The sequence below is a fragment of the Aotus nancymaae genome, unplaced genomic scaffold (assembly GCF_030222135.1).
Source record: "Aotus nancymaae isolate 86718 unplaced genomic scaffold, 86718_ANA_hifiasm-v0.15.2.pri h1tg000064l_1, whole genome shotgun sequence".
NCBI classification, from domain to species: domain Eukaryota; kingdom Metazoa; phylum Chordata; class Mammalia; order Primates; family Aotidae; genus Aotus; species Aotus nancymaae.
The window spans coordinates 4,711,819-4,717,964 of NW_026988479.1; positions in this window are offsets into that span (position 1 = coordinate 4,711,819).

A 6,146-nucleotide genomic window follows, 5' to 3' on the forward strand; every position below is an offset into this window, starting at 1 on the left:
CTTGTAATTCCAGCTGCTCAGGAGGTTGAGGCAGGGGAATTTCTTGAACCTGGGAGGCGGAGGTTGTAGTAAGCTGAGATTGTGAAGCCTGGGTGACAGAGCAAGACTCAGTCTCAATAAATAAATAAATAAATAAATAAATAAATAAATAAATAAATAAATAAATAAAGTTTTCTACTCTAGTGTCTTTATTTTGGAGAGCAAATGGCAGCCAAGAATGAAGAAGAGATTGCTATTGGGCAAGAACGCAGCAGCAGCAGAAGCAATGGCAGGCCTGGTCCCAGATCTCCCACAGTTGTCTCAGATCAACTGTGGATCATATCACTTCACATACAGTTTTCCCATCTGAACCAGCCACATTCCATTTCTGATTTTTGTTCTTTATTGTTCTAATTTTATTAGTATTATTAATATTTTGGAGATATATTTCAGCCAATATTATCATGACTTTGTTTCTGATTCCGGACAATCAGATTATATCTCCATGTTACTGCTCATTTAAAAAAATTAAAAGTAGGGCAATAAATTGTCACTTAATCTACATGCTTTGTTCTTTGTTCCCTTCAAACTGTATCTTTTCCTTAATGATAAAACCAAATTACTACATTATCATTAGAACAATCACAGTTTTACTGACTACACAACATTTAAGATTATATGTATGGCATCTAAATCAAGAAATCAAGTCAAGTACAAAAAGGATTTAAGTTTTATAATGCTTTCCCTCCTTATGAGGATGTTCATGCCATTCCTAACAGAGAAAGAAATAAAGTGGGAATTACAATCATGAACACTTTTCTTAAAATTCTTCGAATAATCTGGCTACCCAAATGGAAACATGCATCCACACAAAAACTTGTGCACCAATAGTCATAGCATTATTCATACTAGTCAAAGAGTGGATGCAACCTAAACATCTATCAAATGATGAATGGACAAATAAAACATGGTATACCTAGAAAATGAAAATTGAGAATAGAAAGGAATGAAGAAGTATATGTGCTATATAACGTTGGTTGAAATAACCAGTCTCTGGACACTACATACGATTTATTTATATAATAAGTCCAGAACATGCAAATCTAGATAGACAGGAAGTAGACTAATGGGTCAGGGGCTAGGAGTGGTAGAAAGAGGGAATGAGAAGTACTCCGTTGTTGAAGTTGAGAACTTCTTGGGGTTGCTTTTTGGGGTGATGAAAATGTTCTAAAGTTAGATTGTGGTGATATTTGTATAAGTCTGTTAATATATTAAAACCACCAAATATTACCCTTCAAAGGTGTGATTTCATAGTACATGAAATTAAGGAAAATTGTCTACTTTAGCATCTCTTCACTGAACTACCTAAGGAGCCCATGATCCAACTTTATTCTTAGAAATTGTGAAATGAGAAAGTACTTCCATTAATACAAGTTCAAGTTTCATGAGCTCAAAGGAACTTTTGAATTGATAATAATCAAAAGCTACCCCAAGATGCTGTGGAGCTAGATTACTTAGAATTGAATCTTAGTTCTGTTAGTTATAAAATATGACCTTAGACAATTAATATTTTCATTGATCTTCAGATTTAAAAGAGAGTATATTATACTATCTAGCTTATAGGTAAATTCCTATTTTGTGCAGTTTTAGCTAATGTGATACAGTTCAAATGGCTGAATCAAGTCATGTGATATAGTTGGAACCCCTTGTTTCATAAATTTAAAATTATTGGCATGATGCTTTAAAGAAGTTATATAGAATTGCACAAAACAATATAGTAAAATGAGATATTTTATAGCTCAAAGAACTACTTTATTTTTGCATGAAAATGTGTCTCACTTTAAAAGAATTTAAACAATTTAGTCTATAGCTTTTTTTTTGTTGTCTTCTGAAAGGGCCAATTAGATAAAAGGTAAATAATATACTTTTTCTTTATATGCTGATTGTTTGAACTGATAGACACAAAAAATAAATTTTTATTTAATTCAGTTAATATCAAATGGATTATCCCAAATAAATATTCATGAATTTTGAAGACACATAATAGTAATCTTCAGTTCTAAGGACATGTATTAAATTAGCCATTATCATCCTGCAATCTCTAATGGGGATAATAAAAAGAATTGTAACAAACAGTTAAGATGCTAAATTTTCCAAATATTGAAAATAGACACAAAGATAAAACAAATAAAATAAAATATTTTTATAAATACTTTAGTAGTTAAATATTTTCTGCTGGGTTTTATTTCATGCTTTTGATTCTTAGGTAAGATTTTAATTGATTCAGGAAAGGTCTCACAAAATTATGTATACTTGGTTTGCTGACATGGGAGACAAAGAACAAGAAAATGGACAACAAAGAAAGGGAGAGAGAAAGGAAATGACAAAGACATACTAATGGCACTCTGGTTAGTAATTTTGAAAAGGGTAACAGATTATTTGATCTTGACATAAACATCCTTCTATCATAAAGCAGATATGCAACTATGGTCCCAGAGCTGGAATGCAAAGTTTTATAGCCTAAAAGCAATTTATGCAACTAGTGTTTAAAATACTGAAGTCATTTAGAAATGTAAACTGAAAAGCTTTTTAAACAGAATCTTTCTTATGTGGAATGAAAGGGATAGGAGCAACATTCAAACTTTGACATTTGACTGCATTTATAATCCTGACACTTTTGGTAAACATTTTGATAACATTAACTTCAAGCTTAAAGAAATGGCAAGGATATGTTCAAAACTTGGGTTTCTTAAATTTGAACAGATTTTCTTAAACAGATCTTTATATCTGTTCAGTTACATTGCTAACTTTTTACATCATGTTCCAAGAAGAAAATATCTGATTAACTCAAGAATCAATCGTTTCAATTAGCAGAGTTCTAAAATGTACCGCTTAAATATAGAGCAAATAAAGAATAGTTGTCAGTAGTTGTGGTATATATTTAATTTGTTAATTCTCCTCGATTAAAGCAAACAATTCCCATATATTATTTCAGTTATACCTATATTATTAAAATATATTCTGTGACATCATGTTAGAGCTCTTATAGACGTAAGAATTTAAAAAGACATGGTCACCTCTGCTTAAAAGACCCTAGTCAGTGGAAGATACACACATAACAATGGATTTAAGTTACCTATAATAAATGCCATAACGGAGGTATCTAAGAGGCCTATGAAAATATCTGGAAAGGGAAGGTAATTACTACCTTAGGGAATCTAAAAAGATTCCTTTAGTAGATAGCAATTAGGCTGGTCTTTGATGGAAGGGTAGTATTGGACAATTAGCTATGGGCAATCAGGAAAAACTGCAGAAGAAAGGTATAACAGGAGATAATAGTCTAAACAAAACAAGGCATATTCTCAAAAGACTGACTGATCAGAGGCTCTTTATTCTTCTGCAATTCAGTTTTGCTCTTTTTCTGGATATCACAATTAAGAAAACTGTTAGCAGCCACCCAGCATTTTTGCCACACTGAGATCTATGCTCATAGATAATTTCTTAAGACTATCACCATATTGAAGAATTCCAGAAAGTATGACAGTAGCTTGATTCATCTTGGTGTATAATTAATCTTAAAAAAAATGAACAGTTTATATATCAAATATTATTGCTTCATGCCTTTTAAAGATTTATATGGACTTATGTGGTACATTGTAATAACACTCTATGTCTAACAAAGTTGAGAGAATTCTTACTATGCAAATACTCAGGTCATTATCTGAGTACATCTTGAAAAAGTTAAGTTCCTTTCAACATAATATATATACAAAATTAGCCAACTGGAATCTTAATCATTGGACTATGTCTCATGCCAATATAGAAAAAGCCCCTAAACTAGCTATCATGAAAATTACCAGAGTCACAGAACAGTCAGGCCTTAGAAAATTTGGGGACTGGCTATTTTTTCAACATCCAAAGTAATCCTACCAACTGTCTCCTCAGAATCAGAAACCTACCAATACCCGTTCTATTTATGGTTATTGGCTACTTTCTTTGTCTCTTCACATTGTATATCTCCATCTTTGGTTTATATTCCTGCTACCAAACCAATAACAGTCTTTTCTATAAAGGTCTTTTTTGCTTGTACTTATACACAGATTCTGTTTACTTCTGTCCACTGCTACTTCATGCTCTCTTTTCCTCTCTCATCACTTTCTGTTTCCACTACCAGGCTGTATTAGTTTGTTCTCAGGCTGTTAATAAGACATACCCAAGACTGGGTAATTTATAAAGAAAAAGAGGTTTTATGGATTCACAGTTCCACATGGCCAGGGAGGGCTCACAATCATGGCAGAAAGAGACAGGCATTTTACATTGCAGCAGGCAAGAGAGAGTATGTGCAGGGGAACTCCCCTTTAGTAACCATCAGTTCTCGTGAGGCTTACTATCACAAGAACAGCACAGGAAAAACCCATCCCCATGATTCAATTACCGCCCACCAAGTCCCTCCCATGACGTAGGAATTATGGGAGCTGCAATTCAAGATGAGATTTGGGTGGGGATACAGCCAAACCGTATCACAAGCAAATGACTTCTGGCTATTTATAGTTCAGATTGCTAAGAAAAAGAAGGTGTATAGTCCTTACGCAGTTTTTACACTGACTGACTGCTCTTGAATTACAGGCCAATTCTAATGTAATCACATTTAACCATAGGGATGGCAGCCTTGTACCAATGTCATGTCAACTTACACAAAAAGAAATTCTGAGACTTGGCATAATGTACATATACTTTTCAGAATACTCAATTGTTATGAAACATGAATATGTCAACAGTTTGTAAAAAAATATAAAATTTTTTCATGCTTTATTTAAAAAGTAGCTCATAAGCAAAGATTTTGTTAGATGTAGGTAGAAATCATAGGAGGTATTAAATAAAGATAAGTGCTTAGTAGAACATAAATCTTAAAATATATTAAAAAAACAAAAGAATGGACAGATCAGAAGATACCTAATATTTATAAGGCCCTTACATACAGAAGATTTAGGATATACTCAATACTGAGAATGTGGTAAATATGCCTGAAGCATATGAAACACTCAGTATTCATGAGTACTTAATTGGTCACCCATTGGTGACCCCCTCATTCTGGCCTCTTATCTCCCCTGCCAAAGAAACTCAAATCTGTTCAGTAGGCTATTGACAAGCTACAGATCTGACAGGTGTACTTGTCTCTGTGTTCCTCTAATAAGACAAAGTTTATGTCATTGGCTTCGGGCACCTTCCATCTGTGGGCCCTCTCACTCACATCTAAACTTACCAGTAACCACATCATCAGTGCAGAAAGTAGAAGAGAGAAAGGCAGGACATATGAACATAGCATACCCCAGGATTCAGGAAGTGTGGTCCTCTCACCCCACTTTTAATGCTTTTCTATATGTATTAACTACCTCCATCTCTTTGTTCTTTCTTCCTGTTAGTGTTCTAAATACGATTTGAGAACATTCATTTGTCTGTGAGCTTTTCTGTTCTGTGACCTCTGAATTCACTTTCCTGGTACTTTACTTGGAGTCTATCATTGCACTAAGGTTATTTCCCACATGACATTTGATTTGCCCAAGACTGATAAATAAGACATCTTTATTTTAGGTTTGTTGCTTAATATTACCCAAGTGGAGTATTAAGAGGATATAAAATAATAGTATACTAGAAACCAGAGGGAGAGCCTTGGAAAGAAGGGAATTTTATTGCTTCTTGGCCTTTTGGCTAAGATCAAGTATAAGAAGGGAATTTAATGCTCACATCTTTGTATTCATTTTAGTATGAAGTGAAAAAAAACTCTCATAGGGTTCTATTTTTAATAGCTAGTTGTATTTACGTTGTCTATTTTTTTACTAATAGAGCTTCTAATCAGGATCTTTTCATTCTTGATTTAATGTAAATCCATCAGTATTAGCATTCATTCTGCAAAAATATTATACCTCAGCCATATTATTGCTCTAGTCAAATTTGCTTGACAAACCCAATTGTTTTCACCATCCCAACATAGTAAAAATTGATATGATTGAAATTCATTTTGTCTTTTTTTTTTTTTTTTTTTTTTTTTGAGATACAGACTCACTCCATTGCACAGGCTAGAGTGCAGAGGCGTGATCACAGCCCATGCAGCCTCAACTTCTTGGGCTCAGGTGATTCTCTCATTTCAGCTCCCAAGTAGTGGGGAC